The 25,810-nt window shown below is 45.6% G+C and overlaps 1 long non-coding RNA gene across 5 annotated transcripts in view; it reads left to right on the forward strand.

Moving 5' to 3' along the window:
* The window catches only part of LOC148135755 (uncharacterized), a 47,270-nt gene that overhangs the window by 18,236 nt on the left and 3,224 nt on the right, over positions 1 to 25,810 (forward strand). For 2 of the 5 annotated variants that reach the window (XR_015754810.1, XR_015754813.1), the window contains 4 exons: positions 1,932 to 2,038; positions 7,238 to 7,345; positions 13,283 to 13,391; positions 18,397 to 18,503. This is a non-coding gene — a long non-coding RNA (uncharacterized LOC148135755). Of the gene's footprint in view, positions 1 to 1,931; positions 2,039 to 7,237; positions 7,346 to 13,282; positions 13,392 to 18,396; positions 18,504 to 20,446; positions 22,438 to 22,690; positions 22,808 to 25,810 lie in introns of those variants that run through there. The other 3 variants (XR_015754814.1, XR_015754811.1, XR_015754812.1) reach the window with 3 other exon arrangements.

Below are 25,810 nucleotides of genomic sequence, written 5' to 3' on the forward strand. Positions count from 1 at the left end.
CTCATCTGCCATTGCTTCCATAGACCTGCGACAATGAGAGTATATAGACAGTATGTTCCTGTTAAGGCCAAGGCTGGTAGGTGTAAAGAGTGCTGCCTGACGAAAGAAATTGAGGGCCTGGTCGAGAAAATGAAGGAGGGATATGGCAGGTACAGAGAGCTGTTTTGTGTGAATCCCTAGAGGAGTAAAGGGACAGTAGGAGTGTACTCGAGGTAAACCAGGAGGGCAAAAAGGGGACATGAGATAGCTTTAGGAAATAGGTTTAAGGAGAATCCAAAGTGATTGTACAAATACACTAAGGACAAACGAGTAACCAGGCAGAGAATAGGTACCCGCAAAAATCATCAAGGCTGTCTGTGGAACCGCAGGAGGTGAGAGAGATTCTGTATGAGTGGAGAGGTTTTACAAACAAAATGTGCACGTCGGAAAACACAAAGTTGAACGTCCCAGTCTCGCGTTTTCAGTAAACGGGGAATTGCCTCAGTGTGGCTACAGGCAGGAGTGACCGCCACGATCTTTATTCGGGGCAAGAATTCACTGGACCCGTGCGGAGCCGCCAGCTTTGTAGGGGGCAAGGTGCAGCCAGGCGCAGGTGCAGCCTTTCTCTGGTACAGAGTCATTGGGCAGGATCTACACAGAGCACATTCAAACTCAGAGAAATGGATGTTTATTTCTGGATTTGTTTCGTCATTCATTTAAATGATTTGGTATTGTAAGTGAGTTTGCAGGTCATACAAAATTTGAGGTATTGTGGATAATGAAGAAGGTTACCTCAGATTACAATAAGATATTGATCAGATGGGGGTTAATTTAGATAAATGTTAGGTGCTGCAGTTTGGAAAAGCAAATCAGGGCAGGACTTATACACTGAATGGCAAGGCCCTGGAGATGTTTGCAGAACAAAGAGACCTTGACTGCAGGTTCATAGTCCTTGCAAGTCATTTGCAGATGATGAAGAAGGTGTTCAGTATATTTTCCTTTATTGGTTCGAGCATTGAGTATAGGATGTGGGAGGTCATGTTTCTGTACAGGACATTTGTTAGGCCACTTTTGGAATATTGTGTGCAGTTCTGGCCTGTCTCCTATCAGAAGGGTTCTGTGAAACTTGAAAGGTTTCAAAAAAGAATTACAAGGATGTTGTTCGGGTTGGAGGATTTGAGCTGTAGGGTGAGGCATAAAAGGCTGGGACTGTTTTCCCTGGAGTGCCATAGGCTGAGTGGTGGTGTTATGGAGGTTTATACAATCATGAGGGGCATGAATAGAGTAAATGAACAAGGTGTTTTCCCTGGAGTAGGAGTGTCTAGAAGTAGAGGGCATTTAGGGTGAACGGATAAAATTTCAAAGGGACCTAAAGGACAACTCTTTCATGGAGTGGGTGGAATGAGCTGCCAGAGGAAGTGGTGGAGGCTAGTACAATTAAAACATGTTAAAGGCATCTAAAGAGACACATGATATGATTAGGAAGCGTTTACAATGGGCCAAGTGCTGGCAAATGGGACTAGACTCGGTTCGATATCTGTTTGGCAAGGATGAGTTAGACCGAACGGTCTGTGTCGGTGCTATACATCTCTATGACTGTGGGATCATAACAGCTTATACAGCTCTGCTTCATCTCTGGGCTCCCTCATGCGACCACTTTGTCAATATCTAGCTTCGTCAGTATCGAACAATGGGTGTATTTCTGGTCTGTTTGGTATTTTACTATTATTTTTACAGACATTTTTGGAAGTTAATTTTTCACTGCCGCCCAGCCCCTGACCACCTGCTGCTTATCAATATTTTCTGGAAAATCTTTAACAGTCAAGAATTTCTTTTTCCAATAAGCAAGTGTATCTTCCTTCCATTTCTGACTATCTCATTCTGCACCATTTTCATTCCCTGTAATCCATTTTGCACTCCTTGAAACATCAACTGTGTTTCTCCTTCCACAGATACCAGTGATTAATGCCAAAACCCTGTTGCCTGGGGACAGGGTGATGTTTGACTTTCTTGTACAGCTGCAGTTTGTGTGGTGAAGGTGCTCCCACAGTGTGGTTGGGTAAGAGACATTACAGAGTATTCATTCAGTAACAATAAAGATCTGAAGATAATGTCCAAATCAACAACAGTTTGTATTTTTATTATCATGCTTATAATTGCACAAAAAATATTATTGAGAATTTTAAACATAAGGCCAGAGATGGAGATATTAGGTCAGGTGACCAAAAGCATTGCCAAAAAGCAGGTTTTGAGGAATGTCTTAAAGGAGGAAAGCAGACCTGAGAGGTTTTAGCTGCGAATTTCAAACCTTGCTGCTTTGGCAACTGTAAAAGCAGCCACACCGGTGAAGTAATGAATTAACAGATCATTGGGAGTCACTAACAGATCATTGGGAGTCTCGAACAGAATGGGTTGTTGAGGTCTCAAAGGGTGTGAGATGCAGCGAGCTCGGGATGATCACAATCAGGAATTAAATCAAGGGTGAGAGTTTTAAATTGAAGAATGTCGGCTGGATGCTGGCAGGTGAGACCAGATATCCCAACTCAATCTAGTCGGAATGGATGGGTTGGATTGAAGGGTCTGTTTCCATGCTGTCCATCTCTGTGGCTCTATGTTGTTGATTATGAATAGGAGCCTTTTGATGGATCAACAAGTTTTGGTACGAGGGAGTACTTGGGCAGCAGAGATTTAGTTTTTCTTTAGATTACAGGGAGGTTGAATGTGGGAAGCTGGCCAGGAGTATGTTTGGATATTGAAGTCTGGAGATAACACAAGATAGATGAAAGTGTATGAGCTGAGACAAGGGTGGAATCAGCTAGAATTTGTGGTCTTGGAGTGGGACTCAGCCGTCAGACTCACCTCACCTCTGGGATTCAGCTGGTTGTCAGGTTGTGAATCAGGACGGTAACACAATCGGGACCCGAGTTGCCATGGTGGAGCCTAAAATGAGTGTCGCTCAGCTGGCTGTTGCGGAGCAGCTGCTGCTTGGTAGCCCTGTTGATGACACTTTCCATCACTTTACTGCTGATCGAGTGTGGACTGATAGAGAGAAATTGCCTGGGTTGGATTGCCCTGTGTTTTTGTGTTGAACATCCCTGGGCAATGTTCTACATTGTCGGTAGATGCCAGTGCTGGAGTGGTACGTGACTTGGTGGGTGGCAAGTTCTGGAGCACAAGCCATCTGTATTATTGCCAGAATGTTGGCAGGGCCCGTAGCCTTTGCACTACTTAACCATTTCTTGATGTTATTCAAACTCAACCGAACTGGCTTAAAACTCACATCTGTGATGTTAGAAACCACTGGAGAAGGCTGAGATGGATCATCCCACTTTGCACTTCTGGCTGCAGATTGCTGCTGATGCTGTTTGATGCAGGTAGTTCTGTTTGATAGCTTCACCAGGTTGGCACTTCATTTTTAGGTCTGCCTGGTGCTGCTCTTGGCATGCCCTCCTTTCCTGTCCATTGTGATCGTTGAGAGCAGGATTTACAAACCCATGAGATTACAGATTGTGCTGGAGTACAGTTCTGCTGCTGTTGATGTCCCACAGTGCCTCATAGATACCCAGTTTGAGACCCTACATCTCTTCGAAGTCTGTCCCATTTAGAACGGTGATAGTGTCACTCAACACAATGGAGGTTTTTCTCAACTTTAAGGCAAGACTTTGTCTCCAAAGGAAATGTGTGATGGTCGCTCGTACTGATACTGTCATGGCCAGATGTATCTGCAGCTGGTCAATTCATAACAATGAGATCAAGTATGTTTTTCCCTCTTGTTGGTTCCCTCACCACCCGCTGCAGACTCAGTTGAGCAGCTATGTCCTTCAGGACCTGGCCAGCTCAGTCAGTAATTATGTTGCAGAGTTAGTTTCGATTGTGAACATTGAAATCCTGTACCCAGAGTACGTTTGACACCATTTTATTGCCTCAGTGCTTCCTTCAAATGTTGTTCAACACGAAGGAGAACTGATCCATCAGCCAAGGGAGGAGGGGATGTGGTAATTAGCAGGAGCCGTGAGACTTCCTGGTGTCCGGAGTGAATGTTGAGTACTCCCAGGGCAAATCCTCCCTGTCTGTGCCACGACCTCTGCCTGGCCTGTGGGGCAGGACATATCCAGAGATTTCAGGAGCAAGTGAAGACTGCAGATGCTGGAGATCAGAGTCAAGAGTCTGGTGCTGGAAAAGCACAGCAGGTCAGGCTGATGAAGGGCTTAGGCTCGAAACATCGATTCTCCTTCTCCTCGGATGCTGCCTGACCTGTTGCGCTTTTCCATCACCACAATTTCATTATCTTGGGATGGTGATGGTGGTGTCTGGTCATTGTCTGTAAGGGTTGATTTCATGAGTGACTATGTCAGGCTGTTCCTTGATTGGTCTGTGAGACAGCTCTTCACATTTTGGTACCAAAATCCAGATGTTAGTCTGAAAGACATTGCACCATCGAGAGGGCTGATTCTGTGGTTGTATTAAATGGAGCCTTCTTAGATGCCGAGTGGTCCATCCAGTTTCATTCCTGTGTTGAGACTTTGCAGTGATTAATACAGTGAGTAGCTGGCTGGGTCACTGTCAGGTTGGCAGGACTTTTTTCGCCATTGACAATTATTCCATGGAGATCAGGAGATTTCTAATTCCAGTTATTTTTTTCTTGAATTCCGATTCCACCATCTGCCAAGATGGGATTCGAACCAGGACTTCAGTCATTTGTTTTAATATTTTGGATAAAATTTATATACATTAGGTTTGTTCACTCACTTTATATATCACTTACCCAGGTTTTGTTTCTTTGTAAGCACTGTCCATCCTCCTGTCTCCTCTATCCTTCTCTCCAACAACAAGAGTTTGGAGCACATGGAGTTTCTCTGTCACTAAGACAGAGAATCCGATCTGCTGCTTCCCTCCCTCCCACTAGCCCACTGAGTCAAACTGCTTCATGTGGTGTTCCTGGTTTTTGTCCAAACCTACATCTATCTCCAATCTCATCTCATGTCAAGCCTTATCAGAGCTCATCTTGACCCTTTACACTAATCTCACTAAACCATTGACTTTCCAACTCTCTTTTCTCCTCCTCGTCATCAGTCCCCCTCACCGATTCACTGACATTGTTCCTTGTTCTGTCTTTTCTGGTTATGTCCTTCTCTCCCATTCTGTGAAAAACTGACATTTGACCTCACGGTTGTTGGAAAATGCTGCTACATCTCCACTCTCCCTTTCCTTTCTGAATTCCTTGCATTTGGTGTCCCCCGTGGATCTATCCTTGGCCCCTCCTGTATCTCACCTACATACTGCCAGGAGGTGACATTGTGCAAAAGTACCATGTTGGGTTTGACATGTCCACTGACGATGCCCAGCTCTCCCTCCCCATCATCCCTCTCCATTACTCCACTGTTACTCAGTTATCAAACTGCTTACCACGCTCCCACTACTCGATTAGGTGCAGTTCCCTCCAATAAAACATTGTAATGGTTAAACCCGTTGGCTTACAAATTCCTTTCCCTAACTGCTGAGCCTCTCCCTCTCACTGGGAACTATGCAGCAGAACTAGACTCTTCACAATACTGCTGTTATAACTGACGTGAAGCTGACCTTCTGATTAGACATCTACACAATCCCAAACATCAGGAATTCCAATCTCTAAACCGTTGCTTATCTCCTCCTCACCCCAGCTCCATTGCGACTGAAACCCCTTGTCCGTGTCTGTGTTGCCTTAAACTTGACGAACCCAAAGCAGAACCTTTGATTCTGTGACTGGCTCAGAATCTGGTTTCAGACTCCCCTCTCAGTATTTACCCTCAGACACATCAGTATTTATTCTGTCAAACCCCTTAATCTGGTGGTGCGGTCTGATTGTTGGTGGTGGAAATAGCAGAGAATGATGTGTTGTATCAGGGTGGAAGGTAAGGACTTGGTGGGGGTACGTGGGGGTTCTATCCTTGTTGCAGTTGGAGGTGTGGGTTTCAAAGGCAGAGGTGCAGGAAGTGGAGGAGACACATTGGATGGTATTGACCACATGGGAGGGGAAATTGCATTCCTCGAAATACGGGGCCATTTGGTATGTTCTGGCTTCACTGGGACACAGCAGTAAGCATGAGATAGAGATGTTGGCCAGGGAACAGGCTCGTGTGTTTAAAGTGGCAGGCAGCCGGAAGCTCGGGGTCTGTTTTTGCAGCAGAATGTAGATCATCAGTTGTCATTTCGGCCACCTCCACTGAGATGCTGCCAGACACAGGTTCCTGTCCCCACCATTAACATCTATGCACCCTCCCAGCCAGAACGTAATCCACTCCTTTGTCTTTCCAAATGGTCCGGTCTCTCTTTGGATTCTGTCCCTCCCTATTATTTACTCTTTAACCCCTATCTCCTGCAGTACAAAGATCTGCAGGTTAGTTGAATTAGCCAAGCTAAATTTCCCATAGTGCTCAGGGATGTGTAGGTTAGGGGCATTAGTCAGGAGAAATATATAGTAATAGGGTAGGGGAATGGGTCTGGGTGGGATACCCTTTGGAGGGATGCTGTGGACTTTTTGGGCCGAGTGGCCTATTTCCAAACTGTCAGGATTCTAATTTTCCCAGCTCCCATCGGTTCTGAGGAAGGGCCACTGGACAGATTTCTGTTCCCAGATGCTGCCAGACCTGCTGAGCTTTTCCTGCACCTTCTGCTGTTGTTCCTGATTGACACCTTCTGGGTGTGATTCAGACAGGGGGAGGATCCCACCACTGACCTCACAATGCGGTCCAGCTGATTGGTGGAAGCTTCGGACCAATAGGAAAAGGTGGTGGGACTGGTGGACGAAGTGTAACCAGCTGGTCATCCAAACAATGGGAGTGAATGAGGGGCGTGGCCAGTGGGATGACACGTCACCAATAACTCAGCCGATGCAGTGCCACGTGACTCGGGCGTTGGTGAATGTGGGAGACACAAACAGGGAAGGGGAGAGTGGCCTCAGAGACAGGGAGATAATGAGTCACTTTACACTGGGAAGTTTTAATTACACTCTGTGCGGTTCGTAAGTCTGAATTAGAATCTCTTAGTCCCGCGTTTGCAGCAGATGGGAAAATGGCTGCGGCCCTCAGGCGGTGATATGGCCACCATCTTTATTGTGGGCAAGGTACAGGTGAGGCGCATGTACATGTCCCTTTCCTAGGACAGGGGGGTGCGATTTGAAGAGAGGCATTTACACATCAAGCACATAACAAGAGAAAAGTATGTCTTTATATTCTTCTAGCACTGACTGTGAGTTTTGTTTTGTGAATTCATTTCATAGGATATTAAATCAGAATAATTGAGGCTGGGATCTCAAAAGCAAGTTTTTACAGAAAATGGATTCATCCGGATCTGAATATCATTGGCATTTAACTGTGGAAGGAGAAAGGTTTGTCTGATCTGTTTGTGGGAAAATATCTCCAATATTTTTGTTAAGCAGAAAGATGTACAAATTTATGGTTGGGTCACCCTTTGGGTGTGTGCTCTGTTCTGGGCCCTGCAGGAGAGGAAGGAGATATTGGCCTGAGAGGGATTGGCCTGAGAGGGATTTATCCAGATTGCACCTTGTCTCTTTGTGAGAACTCTCAGATTTAGACCCAACCACCCACTTCATGATGCTAACATGTAAACTTCATATTTTCAATTACCTGCAAACTTCCCATTAAAAATCCTTTTGGACTCAAATTCCAGTACCTTTTCAGGTGGAATGTTCCAGCTTCTGACAACTGTCTGTTCATTCAGAGGTCCATGCTGAGGTCCATATTGACTCTAGGGTTACAAAGGGCTGAATTGAAAGATGAGGTGCTGTCCCTGAGCTCCCATTGAGATGCATTGGAACAGTACAGGAGGCTGAGGGCAGTGTAGGTGTGAGCAGACAAGGAAAATGACAGGGCTGCACTGTGAGGGCTGCTTGGCTCAATGAGAGTGTTTTGGACTTGGGTGTGAACAGAGTGAGGAGAGACAGGGAGAAGTTGAAGATGAAACTCCGTTTTAGTTCTGGCCGTTCAGAAATTCACAGTCCCAATGGGAACAACCAGTTTTTAAGTGATACCTGTGGAGTATTTGTTAACAGTTTTTAAAGTACTTTTCCTGAGGGCAGTTGAGAGTTAACCACATTGCTGTGGGCCTGTAGTCGCATGTAGGCCAGACCAGGTGAGGATGACAGTTTCCTTCCCTCCAGGACATTAGTGAACCAAATTGGTTTTCTAACAATCGACAATAGTTTCATGGTCATCATTCGCCTTTTCATTCTAGATTGTATTGAATTCCGATGCCACCATCAGCCATGTTGGGATTCTAACCCTAATCCTCGGAACACTGTACATATCACTCATCTGGCAGGAATACCATTAAGCCATTGCCTCCCTTTTTAGCAACATTTAAAAGAAAGTTCCATCATTCTAGGTGTACAATTTGAGATAAAATACTGCAACGTCAATGTGTCAGCCTCTCCAAAATTTCAATCAACAGAAATTTGTTTGGGGGTGAACTATTTCACTTTTTTGGGCCAGTTTATTAAACAAAAATGAATCTAAATAAAAATCTTATGCCATGGACATGTAATTTCTGAAGCCGGAGGGGGATTACAGAGACAGGGAGGGTTGTGGGGCCAGAGGGGGATTGTTGTCCAAACATCACTGTGGTGTACATGGACTGCAGCATTTCAGGGAGGCGATTAACCACCACTTTCTCCAAGACAAGTAAAGGTGGCCAAAAAATACTGGTCTGGGCAGCAAAGGCAACCCCCAGTGAATAAAACCAAGCAGTGACCTCTCTGAGCTGACTTGATGTGAAGTTAAAAACCTCTCTGGAAATGGAGTGGGCAGAGAAGAGAAACAGTGACATTTCACAGCTGCCCTCAGAGAGACTTCACCCTTGGAAATACTCCGAGCCGGGGATCAGCTTAGTGAGTTTCAGTCTCTTCAAATATCAATCTTAGTCGGTTTTATTTTATTAAATGTACAATCGTGAGTAAGGTGAGGGTTTCTTTTTAATGTCTTACAGTCTCCTGATTAAATGTTTAAAATATAAAACTTAAGCATTAAGTTATTCTCTGGCAGTATTTTTCGAGCAGTAAGACTGTGCCTTTGTCTTGGTCTGTAGATTGTTAAGGCGGAGAGATGGCCTGTTGTAGAGGGGCATGCTGTTCCTGTCGGATGTGGGAGATTAGGGAGAGTTTCAATGATCCTGATGGTTGTCTGCAGGAAGTGTGATTGCAAATCCTGTTGGATCGCATGGATTAGTGGAGGAGTGATTAAAGGCAGTGAGGAATTGACAGGAGCTGGGGGGTGTGATAGGTGGCAGTGTCAGGAATGCAGGATACTGCAGATACAGTCAGGTAGATGGGTTACTGCCAGGAAAGCTAGGAGGGGTAGGCAGGTACTGCAGGAGTCTCCTGTGGCTATCCCCATCTCAGACAAGTATACTGTTTTGGAAAATGTAGGTGGTATTAGACTTTCAGGGGGATGTAACTGACAGTCAAGTTACTGGTACTGAGACTGGCTTCTAACATAATGTGAGGTATATCCAGTTCCACACAATCGATGGTGATAGGGGACTCTCTAGTCAGGAGCACAATCTGCTGTTTGTGCAGCTGACAATGAGGGATCAGAATGGGGTGGTGCCGCCCTGGTGCCAGTGTCAAGGATGTCTCTGAGGGAGCAGAAGATTCTCAAAAGGGAAAATAACCAGTGGGAGGACATTGTACATTGGTACCAATGGCATAGGAAGGGGAAGGCATGGGGTCCTGACGAGCAGGGAGATTTGCTAGTGCCACTCGGGAGGCATTAAACCTGTGAGGGAGTCAGGGTAATCCTAAAGAGATACTGAGAAAAGAGGTGAGTCTGAGGCTGGTACTGTTCACCAGTCAGACTGTCAAGGTAGTCAAGAGCAAGTCACAGAATGAGGTGCGACGGACCAGTTGCACTGCATTTATTTCTGTGCAAGAGGCCTTACAGGTCAGGCAGGTGGGCTCTGGGTATGGTTTTGAAAATGTGACTGGGATAGAAAAAAACAGAACATAGAAAAATACAGCCGCAGCCAGCCCCTTTGGCCCTCGATGTTGCGCCGATCCAAGCCCACCTAACCTACACTAGCCCACTATCCTCCATATGCCTATCCAATGCCCGTTTAACTGCCCATAAAGAGGGAGAATGCACCACTGCTAGTGGCAGGGCATTCCATGAACTCACGACTCATGGAATCTACTCTTAACATCTGTCCTATAAGAAACTACTCCTAACATCTGTTCTATACCTACCACCCCTTAATTTAAAGCTATGCCCCCTCATAATAGCTGACTCCATACGTGGAAACAGGTTCTCATGGTCAACCCTATCTAAACCCCTAATCATCTTATACACCTCTAACAAGTCACCCCTAAACCTTCTTTTCTCCAATGAAAACAGCCCCAAGTGCCTCAGCCTTTCCTCATACAATCTTCCTACCATACCAGGCAACATCCTGGTAAAGCTCCTCTGCACCCGTTCTAGTGCCTCCACATCCTTCCTATAGTATGGTGACCAAAACTGCACACAATACTCCAGATGCGGCCACACCAAAGTCCCATACAACTGCAACATGACCTCAGGACTCCGGAACTCAATTACTCTACCAATAAAAGCCAGGACGCCATATGCCTTCTTCACCGCACTATTTACCTGGGTGGCAACTTTCAGAGATCTGTTTACATGGACACCAAGATCCCTCTGCTCATCCACACTACCAAGTATCCTACCATTAGCCCAGTACCCCATCTTCTTGTTACTCTTACCAAAGTCAATCACTTCACACTGACCTACATTGAACTCCATTTGCCACCTTTCTGCCCAGTTCTGCAGCTTATCTATATCCCGCTGTAACCTGCCACATCCTTCCTCACTGTCAACAACTCCACCGACTTTTGTATCATCCGCAAACATACTCATCCAACCTTCTGGCCCTTCCTCCAGGTCATTTATAAAAAATGACAAACACCAATGGTCCCAAAACAGATCCTTGCGGAACACCGCTAGTGACGGCATTCCAAGATGAACCTTTACCATCTACTACTACCCTCTGTCTTCTTCCAGCCAGCCAATTCCTAATCCAAACCTCCGACTCACCCTCAATGCCATACCTCTGTATTTTGTGCAGTAGCCTATCATGGGGAACCTTATCAAACGCCTCACTTAAACCCATATACACCACATCTACCGCTTTATCCTCGTCCACCTCCTTAGTCACCTTCTCAAAGAAAACAATAAGGTTTGTGAGGCACGACCTGCCCTTCACAAAACCATGCTGACTATCCTTGATCACGTTATTCCTATCCAGATGTTCATAAATGCTATCCCTTACAATTCTCTCTAAGACTTTGCCCACAACAGAAGTGAGACTCACCGGCCTATAGTTACTAGGGTTATCCCTACTCCCCTTCTTGAACAAGGGAACCACATTTGCTATTTTCCAGTCTTCTGGCACTATTTCTGTAGACAACGAGAACTTAAAAATCAAGGCCAAAGGCTCTGCAAACTCCTCCCTTGCTTCCCAGAGAATCCTAGGATAAATGCCATCAGGCCCAGGGGACTTATCTATTTTCGCCCTTTCCAGAATTTCCAACACCTCAATCTCTTCAGCCTCCACACGCAACTTCCCACTACTATCCTTGACTGGACCTATTCCTTTTATTCTTTTATTCCTGACATACCTAGAGAAAGCCTTAGGGTTTTCCCTAATCCGACCAACTAAGGACTTTTCATGTCCCCTCCTTGCTGCTCTTAGCTCTCTCTTCAGATCCTTCCTGGCTACCTTATAACTCTCAATCGCCCCAATTGAACCTTCACGCCTCATCTTTTCAAAGGCCGCCGTCTTCCCTTTAACAAGGGATTCCAATTCCTTATTAAACCACAGCTCCCTCACACGACCCTTTCCTCCCTGCCTGACAGGTACATACTTATCAAGGACACTCAATAGTTGCTCTTTGAACAAGCTCCACATATCAATTACACCCTTGCCTTGAAGCCTACTTTTCCAAGCCACGCATCCTAAGTCGTGCCTCACCGCATCATAATTTCCCTGCCCTCTTGCCCTGCAGTGCACACTTATCCCTCTCCATCACTAGAGTAAAAGTCACTGAATTGTGGTCACTGTCCCACCTACCTCCCATTCTAACACCTGGCCTGGTTCGTTACCCAGAACCAAATCCAGTATGGCCTCACCTCTTGTTAGCCTGTCTACATATTGTGTCAGGAAACCCTCCTGCACACATTGAACAAACACCGACCCATCTAACGAACTCGAGCTATAGCTTTCACAGTCAATATCTGGAAAATTAAAGTTCCCCACACAACCACCCTATTACTTTCACTCTTCTCCTGAATCATCCTCGCAATCCTTTCTTCTACATCTCTAGGACTATTAGGAGGCCTGTAGAAAATTCCTAACAGGGTGAGCTCACCTTCCTATTCCTCACCTCAGTCCAAACTATCTCAGATGGCGAGTCTTCATTCATCGTCCTTTCCACCGCTGTAATGCTATCTTTGACAAGCAATGCCACACCTCCCCTTCTTTTACCCCCACCTCTGACCCTACTAAAACATTTAAACCCTGGAACCTGTAACAGCCAATCCTGTCCCTGTTCTACCCATGTCTCCATAATAGCCACAACATCGAAATCCCAGGTACCAACCCACGCTGCAAGTTCACCTACCTTATTTCGTATACTTCTTGCATTGAAGTATACACACTTCAAGCCACTTTCCTGTTTACAGGCACCCTCCTTTGAGATTGATGCCATGTTCCTAACCTCCCTACACTCCAGGTCCTGCACCCTGAAGCTACAGTCTAGGTTCCCATAGCAATTACAGAGGCATCACTCAGGGATGGATAGGACTAACAGCTTAATGTTCCAGGGTATAGATGCTATAGCAAGGATAGAAAGGGGACAACAGAGCAGGGAGAGAGGTGTTTTTGATTCGGGATAACATTATGGCTGGGCTTCGGGAGAACATTCCTGGGAGTACATCCAGGCAAGTTATTTGGTTGGTACTGAGAAATAAGAAAGGGATGACCATCTTATTGGGATTGTATTATAGCCTCTGTCCCAATAGTCAGCGGGGAATTGAGACACAATTTTACAAGGAGACCTCAGTTATATGTAAGAATAATATGGATGCAATGATAAGTGGTTTTAACTTTACCAACATGGCCTCGGAGTGATGTAGTGATAAGGGCTTGGATGGAAAGTTATTTGTTCAGTGTGTACGAGAACATTTCAGATTCATTTGGTAGGATGTACCTACTAGAGAAGGAACAAAACCTTCCTGTTTTCTTTATTCATTCATAGGATGAGGCTGTCACTGGCTCGGCCAGCATTTATTGCAGCGTTTACCCAGAGGGCAGTTAAGAGTCAACCAAGTTGCTATAGGTCTGGAGTCCCATACAGACCAGACCAGGTAAGGATGGCATTTTCCTTCCCTAAAGGTCGTGAGTGAACCACATTGGTTTTTTCAACAATTAACAATGGATTCCTTGTCGTCACTAGATTATTTTTTCCAGATATTTATTGAATTCACGATCCAAAATCTACCGTGATGGGATTCAAACCCGGGTCCCCAGAACGTTTTCTGTGTCTCTGGATTATCTGTCTAGCGATAATTTCACTCCATCATCGCTGCCTCTTAGGAAATGAAGCAGGGTGAATGACCGAGGTATCAGTGGGGCGGGACATCAGCAACAAAGATCCCAAAGTATTGTGGCTCAGTGGTTAGGGCTGCTTCCTCAGCTCCAGGGACCTGGGTTTGATTCCAGCCTCGGGCGACTACCTGTGTTCAAGTTGGCACATTCTCTCCAGTATCTGTGAGGGTTTCTTTCGGGTGTTCCAGTTTGTTCCCACAGTCCAAAGATGTGTAGATTAGTTGGATGAACCATGTTAAATTTCCCATAGTGTCTAGATGAGGTTTTGGGATGTGCAGGCAAATCTTTGCCTGATGTGAAAAGATCCTTTTGGGGTCTTGGACAGAGGGAGGTGTGGCTGCACGTTTTACATTTCCCATGGCGGCAAGGTAGGGTCAAGGGTGTGGAGCGTGGGTTGGTGGGAGGGTGTGGACCGAATAAGGAAGGCACAGTGGGAATGGTCTCTGCGGAATGCAGATAGAGGTGGGGAGGGAAATATGTCTCTGGTGGTGGGGTCTGACTTTAGGTAGCAGAAATAGCAGAGGTTAATGTGCTGTATCTGGAGATTAATGGGGTGGAAGGTGAAGACCGCAGGGTTATATTCATTATTGTGGGTAAAGGCGGAGGTGCGGGAAGTGGAGGGTATGTGTTGGAGGGCATTGTTGATCAAGTCAGAGGAAAATTACGGTCCGTGAAGTAGGCCTTTCTGGGATGTCCTGGAGTCGAATCCAAAGAGTTTAAACAAATATATCACAGACAAAAGATTAACTGGACCAGAGAATAGGACCCCTTAAAGGTCAACAATGCTGTCTATGGAACCACAGGGGGTGCGAATGATCTGCAAATATTTCACGTCATTTTTACTGGAGAAGTATAGGGAAGCTTGAGAGTTTGGAGAAATAAACAGTGATAACTTGAAAAGTGTCCTTGTTACAGAGGAGGTGGTACTAGATGTCTTAAATCGCATCAAGGTGGATAAAGCCCTGGAACCTGATCAGGTGTATCCTGAAACTTTCTGGAAATCTAGGGAAGTGATTGTTGGGCCTCTCCTGAGGTATTTGTATCGTTGATAGCGACAGGTGAGGTGCCATTATTTTTAAAAGGTGGTAAGGAGAGGCCATGGAACAAGAGAACAGTGAGCCTGAAGTCAGTGGCAGGCAAGTTGTTGGAAGGGATTCTGAGGGACAGGATATCCATCTATTTGGAAAGGTAAGGAATGATCAGGGAGAGTCACTGTGGCTTTGTACATGCATAATTGTGTTTCACTAACTTGAGTGAGTGTTTGAAGTGACAAATAAAATTGATGAAGCCAGGCGGTGAATGTTGTTTATATGGACATTCAACAAGGTTCCACAAAGCAGACTGGTTAGCAGGGTTAGATAACATGGAATGCAGGGAGAGCAAGCCATTACAAAACTACCTTGAAGGTAGGAGGCAGAGGATGATGGAGGGTTGCTTTGCGGACTGGAGGTCTGTGAGCAGCAATGTGCTGCAAGGATGGATGTTGGGCCCTTAAATAAATGACTTGGATGTGAATATATGAGGTATGGTCAGTAGGTTTACAGAAGACACCAAAATTGGAGGAGTAGTGGACAGTGAAGAAGATTAGTTCAGAATACAACAGGATCTTGATCAGATAGGACATTGGAGCAAGGAATGGCAGATAAATGTGAGCTGTTGTATTTTGGAAAGGCAAATCAGGGCAGGACTTATACACTTAATGGTAAAGTCCTGGGGAACATTGCTGAACAAAGAGACCTTGGAGTGCAGGTTCATAGTTCCTTGAAAGTAGAGTCACAGGTAGGCGGGGGAGTGAATGCAGCATTTGGTACGCTCCCCGTTATTGCTCAATGCATTGAATGCAATTGTTGTGACGTTATATTGTGGCTAGACAGGCACTGATTAAGGTCCTTCTGGAATCCTGTTTTCAGTTCCAATCTCCCTGTTCTTGGAATAATGTTGAGAAACTTGAAAGGGTTCAGAAAACATTTGCAAGGATTTTGCCAGGGTTGGACGGTTTGAGCTCGTGGGAAAGGCTGAATAGGCTGGGACTATTTTCCCTGGAGAGATGGAGGCTGAGAGGTGATCTTATAAAATCATGAAGGGCATGGATAAGGTGAGCAGTCAGGGACTTTTTCCCAAGTTCGGTGGGTCCAGAACTAGAGGGTACAGGCTTAAGTTGAGAGGGAAAAGTTTTAAAAGGGATCTAAGGGGCATCTTATTCATGTTGAGGGCATTGCAAGTATGGAATGAACTGCCAGAGGAAGTGGTGGACGCTAGTACAATTGCAGCATTTAAAAGGCATTTGATTGGGTACATGAAGAGGAAGGTTTTAGAGGGAAACGGGTGAACCGATGGCAAATGGGACTCCACTAGCGCTCTCCGTTATTGGTCAATGCATTGAATACAGAAGCTGGGACGTCATATTGTGGCTGGACAGGACGTTGATTAAGCCACTTCTGGAATTCTGTTTTCAGTTTGAATTTCCCTGTTCTGGGAAGGATGTTGTGAAACTTGAAAAAGTTTGGACAAAAACATTGCCAGGATTGGAGGATTTGGGCTACAGGGAGAGGCTGAATAGGCTGGGGCTATTTTCTCTAGAGAATCAAAGACTGAGAGGTGACTTCATGGAGATTTATAAAATCACGATGGGCGTTGATAAGGTGAGCAGCTGGCGTCCTTTTTCCTCAGGTTAGGTGGGTCCAAAACTAGAGCACATGGGTTTAAGTTGAGAGGGCAAAGATTTAAAAGGGATCTAAGTGGCAATGTTTTCAAGCTGAGTGTGGTGTGTGTATGGGAGGAGCTACCATATGAAGTAGTGGAGGCTGATAAAATCACAACATTTAAAAGGCTTCCAATTGGGTACATGAATAGGAAGGGTTTTGATTGATACAGGCCAATAGATGGTAAATGGGAATCCATTAGTTTAGGATTCCTTGTTGGCACGGACGAATTGGACCGAAGGTCTGTTTCTTTGATCTTAATAAATTAAGATGCATTCCTCTATTTTGTGGAGAGCTAGCTGAAGCACAGATAATTATCCTTGGAGCTGAGAAGGTGAAGCAGTGATTTCGATCTGGTGCAGATTTGGTTCCAAGGTCTTGAATTTGCAGAGAGAGAGAGGAATTGTTAACACTGTCACAATTTTTAGTAACTACTTTCAAGTAATTGGCAAATAATACAAGGTGAAAATGTGAACACTATTTTACTCAGTAAGTTCTGAGCACCTGGAATAGTCTGAACGACACAGATTCAGCAGGTATTCTGAAGCAGACTTGGAATTTACTTTTTAAGGAAAGATTTGGGGGGCTATGGGCACATGGGAGGGGACTTTGGACAGACTTGCAGCATCTCCAGAGGGAGAGAGTGCAGCCCCAATGGGCTGAATAGCCCCCAGCCCCTGTGCTCTGTGATACTGCCCCATTCACTGTGAATTATGAAGCTCATCCCAGGGCAGAGAGAGCGATTAGCCCTCCACTCTCATCACAATGGGGCCCAGCTGATTGATGGCAGCTCTAGACCAATGGGAGGAGAGTCTGTGTGGTCCTGCAGCCAATGAGATTGAATGAGGGGTGTGGCCAGCAAGACAACACATGTCCATGAGCTGTGCAGGTGCAGTGTCACTGTTTGGGGTTGGGAGAGACAGCAGAGACTGGGACAGAGGCTGTTGGACCTGAATTACAAACTCCCAGTAAATTAAAGCCAAAAGAACTGCGGATGTTGTAAATCAGAAACAACAACCAGGAGGTTCTGGAAAAGCTCAGCAGGTCTGGCAGCATCTGTGAAGAGAAATCAGAGTTAAAGTTTAAGATCCGGTGTCCCTTCCACAGAACAGATGTTACTGAGGAAAAAAAAGTCAGTTTATGTGCAGAAGATAGTGTGAGGGGAGGATAAAAGGAGTAAAGGATAGATAGGGATAGAGTGAGAAGAACAGTTGGATAAAGGATAACGATCTGGCCGGGGGAGGTTGACTAGCTGTTAATGGAGACTGTTAATGGCTAACCATAGGTAGTGTGTAATGGCAGGCTGTGAGAACAAGTACTGGTGTGTGGGGTAGGGGGCTACGACATGAGGTTGTTAACCTATGGTTAGCCACTAACTGTCTTCATTGTAAGCTGTTGCCCACCTATATCACTCCACGATTGGAGCTGCCGAGGACACAAACCTTTGGAATATCCTCCCGAACCCTGTCTGTCTGCCTTAAAGATGTATCTAAAAATCGTTCTCTTTAATCAACGTTTTTATCATTCGTGAAGCATTTTAGGAGATTTGTCAATGTGAAAGGCTCCATACAATGCAGGTAGTTGTTGTTATTGTCTGACATCAGGAGAAACAGGGATGAGCCCTCTCTCTCATACCGAATGAATAGCAGCAAAAGCAGGAAGCACTGAGCATGCTCCAGCACACAATGGGCCTCGGATTATTGATGTCAGCGCAGGACCAATAAGAGTGGGGGAACGGGGGCTAGAGGTGCTAGTTGGTCCTTCAACCAATCGGAGTGAATGAGGGGCGGGACAATACTCAACCACATGATAAACTTCACTGACAGCACAGTGTTGTTGTGACCAAGGCATTGGAAATGTGTGAAGGTGAAGGGTAGGGGAAAGGAAAGACATATTGACCAGGAAGAGGAGGAAATTTTCATGGTATGGGATGAGAGGTTTTATAGAACTTAGTGCACATTGTAAAACACAAATTTCAAAATCCAAATTCTGCACCATTTTCCCTCCCTATAATGCATTTTGCACTCCCTGAAATATCAACTGTGTGTTTCTCCCTCCACAGATACCATTGATCAGTGCCAAAGCCCCATTGCCTGTGGAGAAGGTGATGTTTGACTTCGTTGTACAGCTGCAATTCGTGTGGTGAAGGTGCTCCCACAATGTGGTTGGGTAAGAGCTGTTATAGATTATTCACTCAGCGACAGTGAAGAGTTGACAATGTATGTGCAAATCAACAACAGTTTGTTTTTTTTTTATCATGTTTATAAATCCACAGAAATACTATTGAGAACTTCTGACATAAGGCCACAGATGGGGATATTAGGTCAGGTGATCAAAAGAGTTGCCAAATAAGCAGGTTTTCAGGAATACCTTAAAGGAAGAAAGCAGGTCTGAGGGGGTTAGGGTGGGAATTCCAGACCGTGTTGCCTTGGCAACAGTAGAACCAGCCAGACAGTTGAAGCAATCAATAAACACATCGTTGGGAGTCTGAAAGAAAATGAGTTGTCGGGGTCTCACAGGTTGTGTGGTGCAGGGAGACAGGGATGTTCACAGCCAGGAATTACATCAAGGGTGAGAATTTTAAATTGTTGCTTGTTAATAGGAGCATTTGTTTGGTCTCCCCTACCCTGGGAAAAAAGAAACCATGACTGGTCACCCTATCATTGCTCCTCATAATTTTATAAAGTTCAATAAAGCCACTTAAAATGTCCAGTGCTGCAGGGAAATAGCCTCAGCCTATTCAGCCTCTTCCTATGGTTCAAATGTTCCAATACTGGCACCACAAGGTAAAGCTTTTCTGAACTCTTGCAAGTTTCCCAACATCTTTCCTGTAACAGGGAGACTGGAATTGAAAGCAGTCTGGGGATTCCAAAAGTGGCCGAGCCAATAAACTGTACAACCGAAACATGATCTCCCAACTTCTCTACTCAATGCACTGCCCAATAACAGCTAGTATACAGCACACCACCTTCACCGAACTGTCTACCTTCAACCACACTTTCAAGGAACTATCAACCTACACTGCATGGTCTGTTTGTTTGTCAACACTTCCCAAGATCTTGCCATTAAGAGGTTGAGTCCTATTCTGATAACATCTTTCTGAAATCATGGAGACCACAATTGAATGCAGTATTTTAAAACTGGCCTCACCAATGCCCTAATCAGCCACAACGTGACCTCCTAACCCCTATCTCAGTGACAGAATCCCCACAGTGTGGAAGCAGGCCTTTCGGCCCATGAGACCATACCAACCATCGGAACAGTATTCCACCCTAACTCTGTAACCTACCATTACCCAAAGCTAATCCATCTAAACTGCATGACTTTGGAATTGTGGGAGGAAATTAAGAGCACCCAGAGGAAGCCCACGCAGACACACGGGGAGAATGTGCAAATACCACACAGACAGTGGAATCAAACCAGAGTCCGTTTATTGACCAGCACATTCCATTAAAGATCAGTGTCCCAAATGCCACATTCAGCACCTGATCTCCCTGAAACTCCACTTTCCAGGAACTATGCAGTTGTTCAGAGCCCTTCAGAGGAAATTAAGGTGAGGAGGAGAAAACACGAACAGGGTTGAGTTGTAGATCTATAAAATAACTCTCCATCTTCCCCCTCTCTGTCCCCCCCCCCCCCGTCTCCCCCCACTCTGTCTGGTTCCCCCCCTCTGTCGGTTAGTCCTTTGTCGGCTCCCCCACCTCGTCGGTCGTCCCTCCCCTGTCGGTCTGTCCCCCCATCTTTTGCCCCCTTGGTCTGTCCCCCCTCTGTCAGTTGCCCCCCTGTCGGTCGCACACCCGTCTCTTTCCCCGCTCCATCGGTTGCCCCCCCTCAGTCTGTTCCCCCTCTTTGTCGGTCGCCCCCCCAACCGTCGGTCGGTCGCCCCCTCTGATCCCCCTGTCTGTTCCCCTCCTCTCTAATCCCGCTTTCTGTCCCCGCCCATTTCTGTCCCAACCCTCTCGATCCATCCACCCTCTCCTACCCTCCGCCCACCCCCTCTCTGCCTACCCTCCCCTCTCAGCCCCCTAGTTCTGCACTCCCCCCTCTGCAGGGAAAATATCTTGTCTATTTACCCTATCCATGCCCGGCCTGATTTTAAAAATCTCTTTCAGGTCACCGTTCAGCCTCTGACGCTCCAGCGAAAACAGCCTATCCAACCCTGGCAACATCCTTGTAATTCTTTTCTGACCCCTTTCAAGTTTGAGAACATCCATCTGATAGGAAGGAGACCAGAATTGCATGGAATATTACAAAAGTTGCCGAATCAATGTCCTGTACAGCCACAATATGACCGTCCAACCGCTACACTCAATTCTCTGACCAATAAAGGCAAGCAGACCAACTGCCGCCTTCACTATCCTATCTACTTGCTACTCTACTGTCAAGGAACTATGAACCTGCACTCCAAGGACTCTTTGTTAAGCAGCACTCCCCTGGAACTTACTATAAACTGTATAAGTCCTGCTAAAGTTTGCTTTTCCAAAATGCAGCAGCTTGCATTTTTCTGAACTGAACTCCTCAGCCCATTCACCCTTCTGATCCAGATCCCCTTGTACTCTGAGGTAATCTTTTTCACTGTCTGCTACACCTCCCATTTTGGTGTCATCTGCAAACTTACTAACAATACCTCTTATGTTCACATCCAAATCATGGATATAAATGGCGAAAAGTAGTGGATCCAGCACCGATCCTTGTGACACTCCACTGGTCACAGGCCTTCAGCCTGAAAAGCACCCTCTGCCTTTTACTTTCGGGCCAGTTCTGTACTCCATGCGATCTAACCTTGCTGACCAGTCTCCCATGAGGAACCTTGTCAAACACGTTACTGAAGACCATGTAGATCATGTCCATGCTCTGACCTCAGCAATCCTCTTTGTTACTTCTTCAAAAAAACTGAGTCAAATTCATGAGATATGATTTCCCATGCACAAAGCTGTTATTAGTATCCAGGATTTAACTCTGTACATTGGGGTCTGCGTTGCCCAGTTATAGGTGTTAATATTCTGGATGAAGTTCAAGTACACCAGCATTTTGTCAGTGAGTCTGTATTGAGTCCTGTTAATGTCACCAACACAGGTGAGTTCCTTTTGAAAGGCAGTTCCTGTATCCCTTGCCCACCAGGAAATAGTGTAAGTGTCCTTACCTCTGGACGAGGAGGATCAGGCTCAGAGTTGTGTAAAAGCATCTTTGAAGAGGCTGATTAGTAAACCTGCCCAAGCCACCAGGCCATGCTGTCTCCCAGCTGTCCCTGCCTGAGCCTCTAAACAGAACCTTCCTGTAGTTTCTCTCCTGTCAGACTTTCCCATTGCTCAGTTTGTCTCGGATCCCCTCTTGCTGCTGCACTGATCCTGTCGCTCACTGACCTGTCCATCCCCCAGTGTCCTCCACATTCATTCACTGTTTACAATCCCATTGACCCAGTCCTCCAGCCACGCCCCCTCCACTCGATAGAGACGGCTCAGTGGTTAGCACTGCTGCCTCACAGCATCATGTACCCGGGTTAGATTCCGTCCACGAGCGACTGTCTGTGTCGAGTTTGCGTGTGCTCCCCGTGTCTGAGCGGGTTTCCTCCCACAATCCAAAGATGTGCAGGGCAGGTGAATTGGCCATTCTAAATTGCCCATAGTATTAGTTACATTAGTTAGTGGGCATGGGTCTGTGCAAGTTACTGTTTGCAGGGTCAGTATGGACTTGTCTGGCCGAAGGGCCTGTTTCCATACTGTAGGGATTCTGATATATTGGGCAGCAGCTGCTGTCAATCACCCGGACTCCTGTATGATCGGGAGCACGTGCTGTAGGAGGGAGACCAGTGCACGGTCGCAGTGCTGGCAACCGTTGGGAGTATGTGCAGCCTAGGTCAGTGTCTGGGAAGGAGGCTGTGGGTGTGAGGAATTAATCTATCATTAGCAGCTTCATCCCTCTGGGAGCAGGACCCAGGAAAATGGCACCTTTCTTACTACCCTGACATGTGATCAGACTATCAGTGGTGCAGCGTTTTGCAGAAAATGATCAGAACTCTTTTGTGAAGATTCAGAGTTGTTATGGAAAGGGACAAGGATGGGCCTGCAATTAGAATTCTAATTTGGCTCATTTTAGGAAGATGGGTCTTGGCCAGAGTTGCAGGAAGCAGTGTATGCAGGATAGTTCTCATCAGGAGCTCGGAAACTGAATTCGAAGAGAATGTGTGAGAGAACTGGGTGTGGAGGTGGGTTTGGATTTCAGTTCACAGAAGAGAGAAATTGTGAGACTGAGGCTTAAAGCTTTGGAGGAACAAGGAAGCTACAGTTTAATACTACAATTGTCTTATGAATTTCCATCCTGTATTAACAGTGGTAACTTGTGTGCTCTGTTGTAAGGTATTGAAAGGGTGGATTTGCGGATGAGAAATTCAAATTGAACTTCATGTTCAGATGTGATAGTTACTTGATCCGTGCCGATCTGAATATCATTGGCCTTTTCATCTGGAAGGAAAGGTGTGCATTCTGTCCATGGGCGAATATTCCAAATCTCAGTGTGACTGCAAAAGTACTGAGACACAGCCAAGTCCATGTCAGCACGGTGACTGGGGAGAGAGATTCCATTTGCTTTTGAAAGTCTGGAAAATCATGGCACATTTCCCAGGAACAATTAAGTCACAACTTTGCTTTGTAGAAGGACAAGTCTTTAATTAATAATGCAACCAGAAAGACACAAGGATACCTGCACCATGGGAAACACTATGAAAACCGGATTATTGTAAAGGAGTTCATTCTCGATCATGGATTCTAATCCATTGACTTGTCACGTCGGTTCCAGCGCTGTGGGCAAATACTGGAAATATGATGAATGTAATGTAGGTTTCAGTTATTAAACTGTAAAAAGTGCAGAACAATTTACAAGGATGTTGCCAGGGCTCAGGGATCTGAGTTATAGGGAGAGTTGGACAAGTGAGGATTTTATGTTTAGAGCAGAGGAAACAGAGGGGGTTCTTTTCTCGAAGTGTATAACACCATGAGAGGCCTGGATAAGGTGAATGCACTCAGTCTTTTTTCCCAGGAACTCAAGGATTGGACGGCTTGATTGGATCAGTTTCAGGTGAGAGGAGAAAGAATAAAAGGGAAGCTGGGGGGGGCAACTGTTTTACACAGAGGGTGGTATGTATATGAAATTAGCTGCCAGTGGAAGTGATTCAGGCAGGAACACTCCCAACAGGTAAAAGACATTTGGACAAATACATGGATAGGAAAGGGTCAGAAGCAGATGGGCCAAGTGCAGGGAAATGGGGTTATCATGGATGGACATTCTGGTCAGTGTGGGCCTGTTTGGGCCAAAGGTCCTGTCTCTGCTGTCGGATTCTATAACTCTAAGTGCATTTGCTATTTCTCCCACTAACTCTGTTGGTATCCTGGGATGTATTCCAACAGGGCAATGAGACTTGTCTACCTTTAGCTCCAATACCTTGCCCAGCTCTAACTCTTTCATGATAATGGTTATCTAGGTCCTCACCTTCCTCAGTCTCCTTATCAATTACTGGCATGGTCTTCGTATCCTCCACTGTGAAGACTGACTGCTGTGTCCTCATATTCCTGAACCCTGCTGGATAGGTATAACTAGGCACAGAACTCTGAGAGGTCTTCTTTGAGTCTTTATTGATGAGACATGGCAGTTCCCTGGATAGTGTACATGCAAAACACCTCCAGGCAGCATCAGGTAACTCCCCGCCTGTCCGATGTGCCGCTCCCATTCTTATACCTTTGTGGTTTGGGACTTTGAATAGAGACTGTCTCTCAGTATTATCTCCATGGCAACGGTCAGTTAGAAAGTCTAGTTCAGTTCAGCACTTTGTGGTTAAACCACACACCCCTCCCCCACGCCCCTGTGGCTCCCTCAAGTATCTGACAGGCACTTCAGTTTCAGTGGGGCTTTCTATCACGATTCTGATGTGGAGGAGACGGTGGTGGGGTGGACAAAGTTTAAAAACCACACATCACCAGGTTATAGTGCAACAGGTTTATTTGGAAGTACAAGCTTTTGGAGTGTGCTGTGATTTTTAACTTGATCAGGATTATCTCTATGGTAACAGTTCAGTGCTTCAACAATTAGACGCCATATGTTCCCCACACAATAGGTTCCCCTCTAGCAGTGTAAACTGCTATTCTGGCCCTGGGGATAGCTACTCACCACTTTTCTCCCCCAATCCCATCTCGCTTTCTGATGATCTTTAAAGTTTTTTTAATCTCCTTGGTCTTTGGCAATTTGTATGCATTCTATTTCAGTTTGATAGACTCTCTTATTTCCTGAGCCATCCATGGCAGATTATTCCTTTTCCTAAAGTCCTTCCTTTTCACTGATATATACTTTTGCTGAGCACATCAAAAAATTGCTTTGATATTCCCGCAGTCTGTCAACTTTCCCACCGTAAAGTCTTTGTTTCCAGTCTACATTAGCCAACTTCTGCCTCATCCTATTGTAGTCTCCTTTTGTTTAAAAAGCACTGGATCTTGGAGTGGATCTAATCTTCCAGTTTTCCATCTGTGTTCTAAGTTCAACCAGACTTATCACAAGTCTTTTATCAGATTACGAGGTGAGACGATGTTACCTGGGTGTTTTGGTTTTCATTGTCAGTGACCTTGGCTTTGTAATAAAGTACAGGATAGATATTCACAACAGCGTACACTGGACGCTGCGAAGGTACGACACAATCTAAAACCATAAATCACTGTCTCCCCTCAGTTTAAAATTGCAAAATCATTATCTCCTACACATTTCCTCACTATCTCAGCTTGGAATGCTAATCCACCTGACTATGTCATTTTCCAAAAATCTCCTTTGGTGAAGGTGGTGAGTTTTGGATTCAGCTTTCCAGTTATTACCGTAAGAAGAGACGCACTGGGCACAGGAGAACCAGCCCCACCATTTAATACGGTGATGATTGAGCTCACATCGGTCTCAGCTGGATTTTCCTGCCAGCTCTTTCTCACCCTTCAACCCATTGCAAATTCAACATCTGTATCTCTTCATTACATTGGCTCATTGTCCTGGCATCCACCGCATTTTGAGTAGGGAATTCCACAGATTCACAACACATCGAGATAAGTACATTCCTCCCCATGAGAATAGAATAGAGTCCCTATAGTGCAGAAACAGGGTATTCATCCATCGAGTCCACACCAACCCTATGATGTGCATCCCGTTCAGACCCACTCATTCCCTGTAACATTGCATTTCCCATGGCTAATTGTCTGACCGGCATATGCATGGACACTGTCAGCAATTTAGCATGGGCAATCCACCTAACCTGCACATCTTTGGACTGTGTGAGGAAACTGGAGAACTGCACAAAACCATGCAAACATGGGGAGAATGTGTAAGCTCCCCACAGTCGCCGAAGGTCTCTGATGCTGTGAGACATCAGTGCTAGCCACTGAACCACCTCTGCTTAAAACCTGCTGCCCCTTATTAACCTCGCTAACCCCCAATTGGCTGAATCTATGTTC

This window comes from Chiloscyllium plagiosum, unplaced genomic scaffold (assembly GCF_037043375.1).
Source record: "Chiloscyllium plagiosum isolate Xiang-an unplaced genomic scaffold, Cpla_swu_hap1 HiC_scaffold_48, whole genome shotgun sequence".
Classification (NCBI taxonomy): Eukaryota; Metazoa; Chordata; class Chondrichthyes; order Orectolobiformes; family Hemiscylliidae; genus Chiloscyllium; species Chiloscyllium plagiosum.